Source organism: Hyperoodon ampullatus (assembly GCF_949752795.1).
Source record: "Hyperoodon ampullatus genome assembly, chromosome: 19".
Taxonomy (NCBI): Eukaryota; Metazoa; Chordata; class Mammalia; order Artiodactyla; family Ziphiidae; genus Hyperoodon; species Hyperoodon ampullatus.
This window is the reverse complement of record NC_136932.1, coordinates 44665415-44678127: the sequence shown is the minus strand read 5'-3', so window position 1 is coordinate 44678127 and position 12713 is coordinate 44665415.

The following is a 12713-nucleotide window of genomic DNA, read 5'->3' as shown; positions in this document are numbered from 1 at the left end:
ACAATGTAAAGCAATTATAATCCAATGAAGAAGTTAAAAAAAGAAAACAGGGCTTCCCTGGTGGCGCAGTGGTTGAGAGTCTGCCTGCCAATACAGGGGACACGGGTTCGTGTGCCGGTCCGGGAAGATCCCACATGCCGCGGAGCAGCTGGGCCCGTGAGCCATGGCCGCTGAGCCTGCGCGTCCGGAGCCTGTGCTCCGCAGCGGGAGAGGTCACAGCGGTGAGAGGCCCGCGTACCGCAAAAAAAAAAAGAAAACAAGGGAATATTAAACATCAAATTTAAGGTAGTGTTTGCCTTTGGGAAAGAGACACAGCCAGCTTCAAAGGTATTGGCAATATTGTGTTTCTTAAACTGGTGGTGGGTACATGGGTTTACATCTTATTTGTTACACCTGATTTCATACATTATCTATATTTTTGTATATATGAAATATTTCTTCTTAAAAAGGTCGCTCTAGCTGCAGTGTAAATGAGAGACTGAAGGGAGATGGGAATGTAAGCCGGAGACCTGTTAGGAGACTATAATTGTCCAGGCAAAAGGCGACTGGTGACCTTGATCAAGAGGGCAGCAGTGGAGATGAAAGGAAGTGGATGAAAATGGGATATGTTTTGGAGGTGAATCACCCTAACCCCAATCCTAACCCTAACCATTATGCTCTGGTAGAGGTTTGCATGGTGTAATGTGGAGCATTAAAGAGGAATATGTAAGTCAGACCGGGAGCTTTAGGGAGAGCTCCTTGGAAGAGAGGAGAAATTATTTGAATTTGGAACAATTAGGGGTTTGTTAAATGATAATGATTGAGGAAAGGCATTCTACTTGAAGGTAATGGCTTTTAAGAAGAATTTAAGGCAGCAAGTCTCTGTCTGGGAACTGAAGACACTGAGCATAGTTGGAACTAAAGAGCGAGAAGACAGGGGCCAAATGCGGAGAGCCAATTGTGCCCATCGGGGGTTAAGACCTTATTCTGGAAGATGCAGGGAAATTGCCCTTGTTTTCCTTTCCTTTTGCCAGATCCTTGTGAACAACAACAAAATAAGGACCGATATAACGCTGTGAAAATCTAGCCACAAGGAGGCCCTAGCTGGGCTACTCTGAAAATGCTTCTCTTTGAACTAATCGTTTTTAGAAAATGATCACCCGTGATCACCAAAACCTGAATTGTAGAATCACAGAAAGATTGAGATGAGTATGAAAAGAAAAGAAAGGCACATGGAAGAGAAAATGATAGAGATGAAAAAGGAGTAATTGGATTTGAGAGAAAATAATAAGCATTATTGGAGACCATAGATCCCTGTTTCCTTTTAGGAATGCTGTTAGACTGGTTTTCCTTAATGGTGCAATGAACAAAACCAGAGCTTTCTTTATTTCTTCTTTTGTTCATGAACTACATTCTTTGCTATCTTAAGCAAATATTTAAGTGTAATAATTATGACATTCTTGTACTCTTTTCAGAGGTATTTCTTGAGACAAAGTATAAAAATCTGAGAAATAAAGTTAATACGAAGGAGGTGGTGACTCAAATCCACCTTTTCTAATGCACATTCTTTATAATATTTTCTCATCAGATTCCCATTTGTGCATCTCATTTTATTTTTCTTTCATTTAATTTTCTTTCTTCCTTGTTCCAAGAATAAATCATAAGCTAAAAGTAAAACAACACATTCACAGGGCAAATAAAAAACTAAAAAAAGATAATATGCATCTCACCCTGAAAGTAGATGAAAAACTTGTCCTCTCTTTTTAGGACTAAAAAAAGAAAAGAATATGTTCCTTAAAAGCTCTCTGTTAGAAAGCCTGGTTTCTTCTGTTAAATAAGAAAAGCAATGTGGAGTTAGGAGGCGAAGGTTTGAAGTTCATTAGACCTTGTTTTTAAGTCCCAACTCCTGTTTATAGGTGTAAAAAATCATTTAATCTGAGGCTCAGCTTCTTCTTCTGAAAACTGGGATAGTAGCTATAATAGCTAAAATTCAGTGAGTGCTTAGTGTGTCTTACAGTGTACACGTCTCAGCTCATTTAATCCTCATAGTAACCATAAGTCAGGAGGTAGATTCTATTTCTATCCCCACTTTATAGATGAGGGAATGCAGGAACAGAGAGGTTAGGTAACTTGCCTATCACCACACAGCTAGTAAAGTGGTAGAATTTGGATATATACCTAGGTAGTCTGATTCCAGAGACTAAGAGTTCAGGCTGTCTAAGCCTAAGGATCAAAAGATATAATGTAAGTGAAAGAATTTTGAAACAAGTACTTGAGACATGTCAGTTTAAATAATAAACTTGCAGATTTATAAATTGCTGAGCGTTGTGTGTCATTTTTCAATTTGCAATGAAGTAACCATTGTGGATATTCCATTTGTGGATGGTTTAGTTTTATGGGTGCTTTTACTCTAGGCTTTGACAAATGGAACATAATCAGGAAGTTTTTCTTGGGCCCATACATATACAGCTGTTAAGTTTTCGCATTGGCCCATTTTAATTGGTCTAATATTGGTAGAAAATCATGATGACCACTCATATGACAAACAAAGATCAATGATAGAAGCCTTAATAGCTTAACAGATGCTTAACTTTTTTTTTTTTTTAATTTATTTTGGCTGTGTTGGGTCTTCGTTGCTGTGCGCGGGCTTTCTCTAATTGCGGCAAGCAGGGGCTACTCTTCATTCAGTGCGCGGGCTTCTCATTGCAGTGGCTTCTCTTGCTGCAGAGCATGGGCTCTAGGCGCGTGGGCCTCAGTAGTTGTGACTCACGGGCTCTAGAGCACAGGCTCAGTAGTTGTGGCGCACGGGCTTAGTTGCTCCATGGCATGTGGGATCTTCCCGGACCAGGGATTGAATCCGTGTTCCCTGAACTGGCAGGCGGATTCTCAACCACTGCGCCACCAGGGAAGCCCCGAGATGCTTAACTTAATAGCATTGTGGAATCATAAAACACATTATGCCTACATTTAGAGTGACTGAAAGAGGTTGTGCAGAAATCTTAAGCAGAAATATGAAATTGTTACAAAATCGTTAAATATTTTCTTAAAAACAAATATGATCCACATGTCAAATTGGGGCAAAGTCCTTTAGACTGGTGATTTCCAAGTGAGCCAAGTTTGTTATTAAACACTTTTATGAGTACCATAACTATAAAATTCAGGAATTCAAGGCTATGATCCTTTATCGACAGCAAAGTCTATATCCTCTTTAGTGCAATGTTTTAAATGATGCCCTTGAGCTGCCTATAAACTGCTGGAGTGAAAAATGACCAGTTTTGGGATGAGAATCTGTTGCAAGAGGAACATACATTTTGCAGAATGACGCACAAGGAGGTAGTAAGACTTCCTAAGTTTTGTTACCATTAAATTTTTTTTTTTAATGTCAGTCATATAATATGAGGGCTTGCAGGATCTTAGAGATTGTCTTTTGGTATAGTCCCTTAGTTCAGAGTCTCTGAAAGATTATGTGACACCCTTGAGCTGAGCAGCTCATTAGTGGCTGAGCCAGGAGGAGAGGCCTGTTTTTCTGTTCGTACATGTGGTAGCTTCATGTACATCTGGTAGCTGAAACTTTTCCATGAGCAATGTTGAATATATGCAGCAGAGTTGCGTTACAGCTATAGGAATCCAGCTACTCCCTTTGACCCGGCTCATGTTCAGTGATACAAGTGGGTTGCAGCTTACTCAGAGATAAAGTTCCAAAGTCAGGCAAAAATAGACTATAGTCTACACTATCCTTGGAAATTCTTTGGGAAAGTATCACTTCAGAGACCCAAACACCTCCTCTTAATAAGCACTGCAGGGCAGGTTTCTATTCCAGTATGGGAAGAGATTGCTGTTTCTTCAGTTGAGAACCGATGAAGTAGTTGGCAAATCTGTGAGCACTAGATTCATCCCCAGCACATGAGATGCTCACACTTTGAGAGCCATGAGGGAATTAACTGGGACTGGCCCGGGGAGCTGATTCTCCTCTTCATCTCATGCTTACTTCAGGGCACATGTTCTTTCAGTTGAATGGCAGGTCTCATTGCAGGCACTTTTAAGTTGTTCTTCCTGTCTGTCTCTCTCTCTCTCTCTCCACACCCTTCCTTTTTTACCCATCCTCTTTTTCCTCCCTATCTCCTAAATCTAATTTCGATTTGAATTCAAATGTTAAATGTGTCTCTTGTAGGGATTAAATGAGTTTATATATGTTGTTTCCTGCCATGTAGGAAGTACTATATAAGTTAGTTATTAATGTAAGGGGCAATTTTGTCTAATGGTTAAAGACCCAGGAGCCATATAACCTTGGTCTAAATTCTTATTCAGCCACTAACAAACTGTGTGACCCAGGACGTGTGACTTAAATTCTCCGTGCCTCAGTTTTCCTCCCCTGTAAATTGGGTGTGATAAAAATAGGACCCTTCTTATGTGATTGTTATAAAGATTAAGTAAGTTATATATAAGGTGCTTAGCATAGTACAATATAAGGTAAGTGCTTATTGGAGTATAACTATTGCTATGTGATGTCACTATACTTCAGGTAACTCAGAGAACTCAATTTTAAGAAGTTCTAAAAATTACGTGTGTTAGTTTAATTTCTCATCTCCTATCTCAATTCTTACTGGCATACAGTGATTACCCATAAGGCAAAAGGGCTGAATGATTGTCCTGTACAAAACTGAGAGCAATAGTAGTACTCACCTAGAGCCAAAAGTCAGGGTGATGGGAGGAGTGACTCTTCATACAAGCTGTGTGACCTTGGACAGATCACTTAACCTTTCTGAACTTTGGTATCTCCAGTTGTACATCATAAATAATGACATCACTACCTGTCTCACAGAGTGGCTGTGAGGATCAAACAAGACATGTGTAAAATGTTTTATAAACTATAAGGTAACATGAAAATGTAAGAGATTGCTGTTAATACCTATAATTTAAACAGAGGCTGACACTATTGTTACTACCAAGATTGCCCAGAGAAATAAAGACAAATAATTCATGAGTTTCCACAGCAACACTTTAGGAATCTGTTGGCAGGAACACCAGATCTCCAATTTTTTCTTAATATGTACACAATCCTCTGAGAGCGCAAGTTTTTGAGAATTCACAGTAGTGTCCTTCATGTTTTCCAGTATTACATACACAAAAACTACCCATGATGTTTGCTGTACAACAACCTTGATGTTGCAGAGATAGGCTCTTGAAAAAAGATTATATGAGTGTTAAGGAATTTGTCATTAACTTATAGATTTTATTTTCTATAGTTGCTGGCATGAGATTAAGTATAATTTGTCTTTTTTAATAAAATGAAACAAATGAATTAATTTTTTCTAGCTGCACTACTGCTGCCCTATTTCCTTAAAGATGTGTTGTCAATAGATGTAAATCTATTCAAAGGGAAAATTATGATTTTACTGCAGGTTATTCAGCATTTTATATGACTCAGGGTCCCTGGTGGGAGGGGTGGGGATTATTATGAACTTGCCCTTGAAATTAAGCATTATTTCATTAAACTAGATTAAACTTTCCCCTGAATTCTTATTATAATGAAAGTTTTGTGAGTATTTGAATTATGCCAATGAAAATACCTGTGTTAGTCAGGATAGGCTAAGTTATGCTGCAGTAACATATTAACCCTAAAGAATAGTGGTTTAACACAAGGATCTATTTCTCACATACATGTGAGCAGGTAGCTCTGTTCCACATCATTATTCAGAATCCCAGACTAACAGATGTTCTCCCCAGTTGCCATGTCAGAGGAAGGAAGAAGCGAAAGAATATGCATCCATTCTGCTTTGCTTTGTCTGAAAGTGACACCGTTAATTCTATCCATAGCTCCTTGACTAGAACTAGTCACATGGGCTAGTTAATGGCAAGCGAGCAGGGAAATGTGAAGAGCACAAGGATATTCAGTGAATGATGAATATCTCTGCTACAACCCCCAAACTCCTAAAGCAGTAAGATGTTCTCAATTGCTTTCTGGTAGCTTTATCCTAATCCTTCATCTCCAAGATAGTGCAATGTAGAGGAAGGAGCATGGACTGTGGGGTCAAACTGCCTTGGGTTCAAATCCCAACTACACCTCCTGCTAGTTGTGTGAGTTTGAGCATGTTGTTTTGTTTCTCTAATCCTCAGTTTCCTCATCTGTAAAATGGGGATTCAAACACCTACCTGTTAGGGTTGTTGCAACAACAGGAAATTATGAGAGAAGTGGTTTGTCTTTATTATTCAACTTTTGCCCCTTCTGTGATAGCTTCTCTCCTACTCCAGGTCCCAGGCTTCGGATCAGCTTGGTATGAATTCCAGTTTAGTCACTCTCTATAACTTAGTTAAGCATTCTGAGCCCAAGTGTCCTCATCATCAAAATTGAGACAATCATGACTACTTTATAGGGTTGTTCACAGGATCAAGTAATGCAGGTAAAGTCCTCAGCACAGCGCAGGCATACTTTGTTTTATTGCCCTTCGCTTTATTGAGCATCACAGATATTACGATTTTTACAAATTGAAGGTTTGTGGCAACCCTGCATCGAGCAAGTCTATTGGTGCCATTTTTCCAACAGCATATGCACACTTTGTGTCTCTGTGTCACACTTTGGTAATTCTCACAATATTTCAGACTTTTTCATTATTATTATATTTGTTATGGTGATCTGTTATCAGTGATCTTTGATGTTACTTTTGTAATTGTTTTGGGTGCCACAAACTGTGCCCACATGAGACAGCAAACAATTGATAAGTGTTGAGTGTGTTCTGACTGCTGCATCGACCAGCTGTTCCCCTGTTTCTCTCTCTCCTCAGGCCTCCCTATTCCCAGAGACACAACAGTATTGAAATTAGGCCAATTAATAACCCTACAGTGCCCTCGAAGTATTCGAATGAAGGGAGAGGCACGTGTCTCTTACTTTAAGCTTAACGAGGAAGGCATGTCAAAAACCAAGATAGGGGCCTCCCTGGTGGCGCAGTGGTTGAGAGTCCGCCTGCCGATGCAGGGGATACGGGTTCGTGCCCCGGTCTGGGAGGATCCCATATGCCACGGAGCGGCTGGGCCCGTGAGCCATGGCTGCTGAGCCTGCGCATCCGGAGCCTGTGCTCCGCAACGGGAGAGGCCACAACAGTGAGAGGCCCGCGTACCACAAAAAAAAAAAAAAAAAAAAAAAAAACCAAGATAGGCTGGAAGCTAGCCCTCTTGTGCCAAACAACCAAGCTGTGAGTGCAAAGGAAAAGCTCTTGAAGGAAGTGAAAAGTGCTACTCCAGTGAACACACATATGATAAGAAAGCAAAACAGCCTTATTACTGATATGGAGAAAGTTTGAGTGGTCTGGATATAAGATCAAACCAGCCACGATATTCCCTTAAGCCCAAGCCTAATCCAGAGCAAGGCCCTAACTCTCTTCAATTCTATGAAGGCTGAGAGAGGTGAGGAAGCTGCAGAAGAAAAGTTTGAAGCTAGCCAAGGTTGGTTCATGAGGTTTAAGGAAAGACGCCGTCTCCATAACATCAAAGTGCAAGGGGGGGCCTCCCTGGTGGCGCAGTGGTTGAGAGTCCGCCTGCCGATGCAGGGGATACGGGTTCGTGCCCCGGTCTGGGAGGATCCCATATGCCGCGGAGCGGCTGGGCCCGTGAGCCATGGCTGCTGAGCCTGCGCATCCGGAGCCTGTGCTCCGCAACGGGAGAGGCCACAACAGTGAGAGGCCCGCGTACCACAAAAAAAAAAAAAAAAAAAAAAAAAAAAAAAAAAAAAAAGTGCAAGGGGAAGCAGCAAGTGTCGATATAGAAGTTGCAGCAAGTCATCCAGGAGATCCAGCTAAGATAATTAATGAAGGTGGCTACACTAAACAATAGATTTTCAATGTAGACAAAACAGTCTTATATTGGAAGGAGATGCCATAGCCAGAGAACAGAAGTCAATGCCTGACTTCAAAGCTTCAAAGGACAGGCTGACTCTCTTGTTAGGGGCCAATGCAGCTGATGACTTTAAGCTGAAGCCATATGCTCTCTTACCATTCCAAAAATCCTAGGGCCCTTAAGAATTATGCTAAATCATAATGTAAACACAAACTTTAGTTAAAAAAAAATATATATATATATATATATAAATCAGTAGAATACCATATTACAAGTGCCCAGAAATACAGTATAAAGATCAGAAACTGCTTGGAAATATTTCTAACTCTTTTGGGGATTATACTCATAATCTAATAAAGATTATGAACTAGCACAATCCTTACTGGGGCCAACATTTCAAAATTCGCCTGTCAAAGCTAGCACCAAGAGAGTATTATACACATAAAATTGAGAAACAGATAAACTTTACTTCAGAAAATAACAGTCCTACAGAGTATTGCTCTCATTATTTAGCTAGTATAAGGGTCAATCTGTCTCACTGAGGCATGTATCTATCTTTGCGCTATTAACATCTTATCTGAAATGCTTTCCAGTTTTTTGGTACCTGTTGAAAACCTGTGCTCTATAAATGGAACAACAGAGCCTGGATGACAGCACATCTGTTTACAACATAGTTTACTGAATATTCGAAGCCCACTGTTGAGATCTATGGCTCAGAAAAAAAGATTCCTTTCAAAATATTGACAATGCTCATTGACAATGCACCTGGTCACCAAGAGCTCTAATGGAGATATACAGTGAGATTAATGCTGTTTTCATGCCTGCTAACACAACATCCACTCTGCAGCCCATGGATCAAGGAGTAATTTCAACTTTCAAATCTTATTATTTAAGGAATACATTTCATAAGGCTATAGCTGCCATCGATAGTAATTCCTCTGATGGATCTGGGCAAAGTCAATTGAAAACCTTCTGGAAAGCAGTCACCATTCCAGATGCCACTAAGAACATTCATGATTCATGGGAAGAGGTCAAAATATCAACATTAACGGGAATTTGGAAGAAGTTGATTCCAACCCTCATGGATGACTGAGGGGATCAAGACTTCAGTGGACAAAGTAACTGCAGATGTGGTGGAAATAGCAAGAGAACTAGAATTAGAAGTGGAGCCTGAAGATGTGATGAATTGCTGCAATCTCATGATAAAACTTTCATGGGTGAGGAGTTGCTTCTTATGGATGAGCAAAGAAAGTGGTTTCTTGAGATGGAATCTACTCCTGGTGAAGATGCTATGAAGATTGTTGAAATGACAAGAAAGGATTTAGAACATTACATAAACTTAGTTGATAAAGCAGTGGCAGAGTTTGAGAGGATTGACTACAATTTTGAAAGAAGTTCTACTGCAGGTAAAATGCTATCAAACAGCATCTTTGCTACAGAGAAGTCACTCGTGAAAGAAAGAATCAATTGATGTGGCACACTTCATTGTTCATTACTGCCTTATTTTAAGAAGTGGCTACAGCCGCCCCAACCTTTCAGTAGCAACCATCCTGATCAGTCAACAGCCAAGAACATTGAGGCAGGACCCTTCACCAGCAAAAAGATTACATACAACTCACTGAAGCCTCAGATGATGGTTAGCATTTTTCAGCAATAAAGTTTTGGGTTTTTTTCTCCGCTGCACCCCGCAGCATGTGGGAATCTTATTTCCCCCGACCAGGGATCGAACGCGCACCCCCTGCTTTGGCAGCCCGGAGTCGTAACCACTGGACTGCAGGGGGAAGTCCCGGCAATAAACTATATTTAAATTAAGGTATTTACATTGTTTTTAGACATAATGCTACTGCACATTTAATAGACTACAGTGAAGTGTAAACCTAACTTTTATATGCACCGGGAAACCAAAAAAATTTGTTACCCACTTTTTTTAGATGTTTGCTTTATTGCAATATATCCGCAATATCTCTGAGGTATTTCTGCAGAGCCTCTGATTTGGTTCTGCAGAACCTCTGATTTGGTTCATCGTGATCATGCTTGAGCTTTGGGGAATAGTAGACTATGAGTGAAAATTACAAGAGCTGTTTCACAAAAATCTCCATGAAACAATGAAAGCCCAAGTCAACACCAGGTTTTAACTTACCTAACAGAGAATGACACATATTGGGGTGAGAAGACTCTTCTACTCCTAGATATACAAGATTTTTTTAAAGTTTTTTTAAATTAGGAGAACTACACATAAAAATCCAGATTTCTGACTTCTCTTACAGAATCGGAAGACCTGTCCCCAGTGGTAAAAATTAGCCCCCTTTTAGACATAGATGTGCTATTTGCCACAGTCCCCACCACTCCCTATTGTTGTACATCTAGCCTGCTTCACTCATTGATCTGCTTGACCCCTGTAAGAATATGACTTTATGACCCCTGGCTAATAGGTTCAGGAAAGTAGTCATGATCATGGTGATGACAGGCGTAAAGTTGGTGAACTATTTGGTAATAGTTGTAAGCTATTTTCAATGATTCAAAAAGCCTAATTGCAATGATTATATTGTTAACCCCTAAAAAACTGCACAGGTTAACTATAGTACGAGATTTATTTTATTTTAAATGGAATTACATCAAGTGGGTAATTGTCTTGTCATAAAAGAAGCTTAGACTGACAAGTAGGGATCATTGATAAATGTTTTTTAGATTGGGAAAACAGATGACTCTTATTTAATAAATAAAATTTGTTTGATAGACCTGTTCTTTCAAAATATGGGGCCCAAGAAGGAGAAAAATAATAATTATGAAAGTTGTCCTTATTGATAAAAAGGTTGAGAAGGGAGCAACTGGATTTTTCTGTCACTTCTCCACTGGTATTTGTAGTCCAAAGGGTCAAAACCAGATGAGGGAATGTTGGAATTCCACGTACCTCACAGTAGGTAGAGAAAACACTGGGGAAAGGTTATGGGGTTTCTTTTTTATTTTTTTTATTTTTTTGGCGGTACGCGGGCCTCTCACTGCTGTGGCCTCTCCCGTTGTGGAGCATAGGCTCCAAACGCACAGGCCCTGCAGCCACGGCTCATGGGTCCAGCCGCTCCGCGGCATGTGGGATCTTCCCGGACCGGGGCACGAACCTGCGTCCCCTGCATCGGCAGGCGGACTCTCAACCACTGCGCCACCAGGGAACACCCCTATTTTTAAAATTTTATTATTTTTTTAATTGAAGTATAGTTGATTTACATATGGGGTTTCTTTTGAATCCTGGAATTTCACATCTTTCTAAGACAGGCTCTAGGCTAACTTCTAATTTTAAATAATAGACATAGTTTTAGTACAGACTCTGTTTCAAAACTGTAAGGCAAAATGAGAGGCAATGACTATTTATAATATTGCTGTGCTCTGTTAAAACTAGTTAAGGTTCCTTCTCTGTGCTAATGTCCAAGGTCATTGTATTTAACAAGGGTGAAGAAACTCTTTCCTGATGACCTGTAATTCTCAAGGATATTTATATGTTCTAGAACAAAGGTGATTCATAAGTGCTAGGCGGGGCAAAGGTATTACATTTTCAGTCTTTCTTGCCAACTCCTTTAGACATTTAACTAAACTATGTGGGAATCTTTTTAGGATCACAGAATTTTCAAGCTAAAATGAAAAATGAATCTTAATTCTCCTCTTAATCCAACCTCCTTATTTTCCAAAGGCCCAAGAGAGGGAAAAGCGCTTGCCCAAGGTACCACAGCCAAGACTGGAACTCAGATCTCCTGATTCCAAGTCCAATTAAATATGTTAAGTTTTTCTGTTTCCTCTTCCACTTTAAACTATCCCAACCCACCGTTTTTTAATTTCTCATTTCCAGGGTTCTACTTAATTGTCTAACCTTTCAGATTTTCACAATCCTCCTACCTTATCTTTACAGCATTTTCACAGGGCTTCCAAATTCTAATCTGAGAAATCCTGAATGAGGGACATGATCTGAAGGCTTCCCCACAAAACCTACTAGGGCCTCCAAGAAGACAGAGAAATCTGTGAACCACAGTTTTTTAATGGTCTCTCTCTCCATTTCATGCTGACGTTTCCAAGGAAGCAAAGAGGAGCCTAACAGGAGGATGTGTCTGTTCTTCTTAGAAACAAAAGACTGTTAAGGTTTAATACATTCTGCTCATTTCTTCTCTTTGCTTCTAAGGCAATAAAGGGATTTTAACCACCTGTCTGATAGCAGCTCTCTCTCCTTCTCTTTCACGGTGGCACATTTAGCTCCTGCAACATTAGACAAAAAATTTTTTTTCTAAGATAGAGTGAGATCACAGCAGAGACAATCAAGGGTGCTTCTGGCCAAGGCTGCCTCTCCCCATAACCCACCCCAGCTGTGTGGGAAACTGAAGCAGAGACTCTTACAGGGAAAAAAATGAAGAAAGAATGGAAGTGGGGAATGTCAGCAATAAATAATAAGAGAGCTGCAATTTTAAATTAAGGTATATGAGAAGAGTACAGGCTGATTCATAATATCGCTGGATCTGTGCAAACGGTTATGCAAAAAGAACAAAGGATACTAGGAAACAAACATGCTATCCCCTGTCCCCTGCCGTTTTCATCTTCATCACCACACAAAGCTCACAAAGTTTGTGACTGTCAACCACGATAAGATGAGAAAAATAAGGACATATGTTGTTTTTTATAATACTGAATTTTTTCCATTTAAAGGAATACTTTATATTCTGAGATTATACCCTTCCTTTTTTAGTCCTAGAACATTTCTGTTTTGAAATGACAGTGAAGGTAGATATAATTGATATTACTTATGTGTTTCCTTGGCAGCTTTAGAAATTGATCCCTCTATGTTGCCCCCATCCCCCAGTTTTTTTTTGGTAGTATACTGATTAGTGAAACCCAAATGTCTGTTAATCTCCTACCTAGAAGAATAC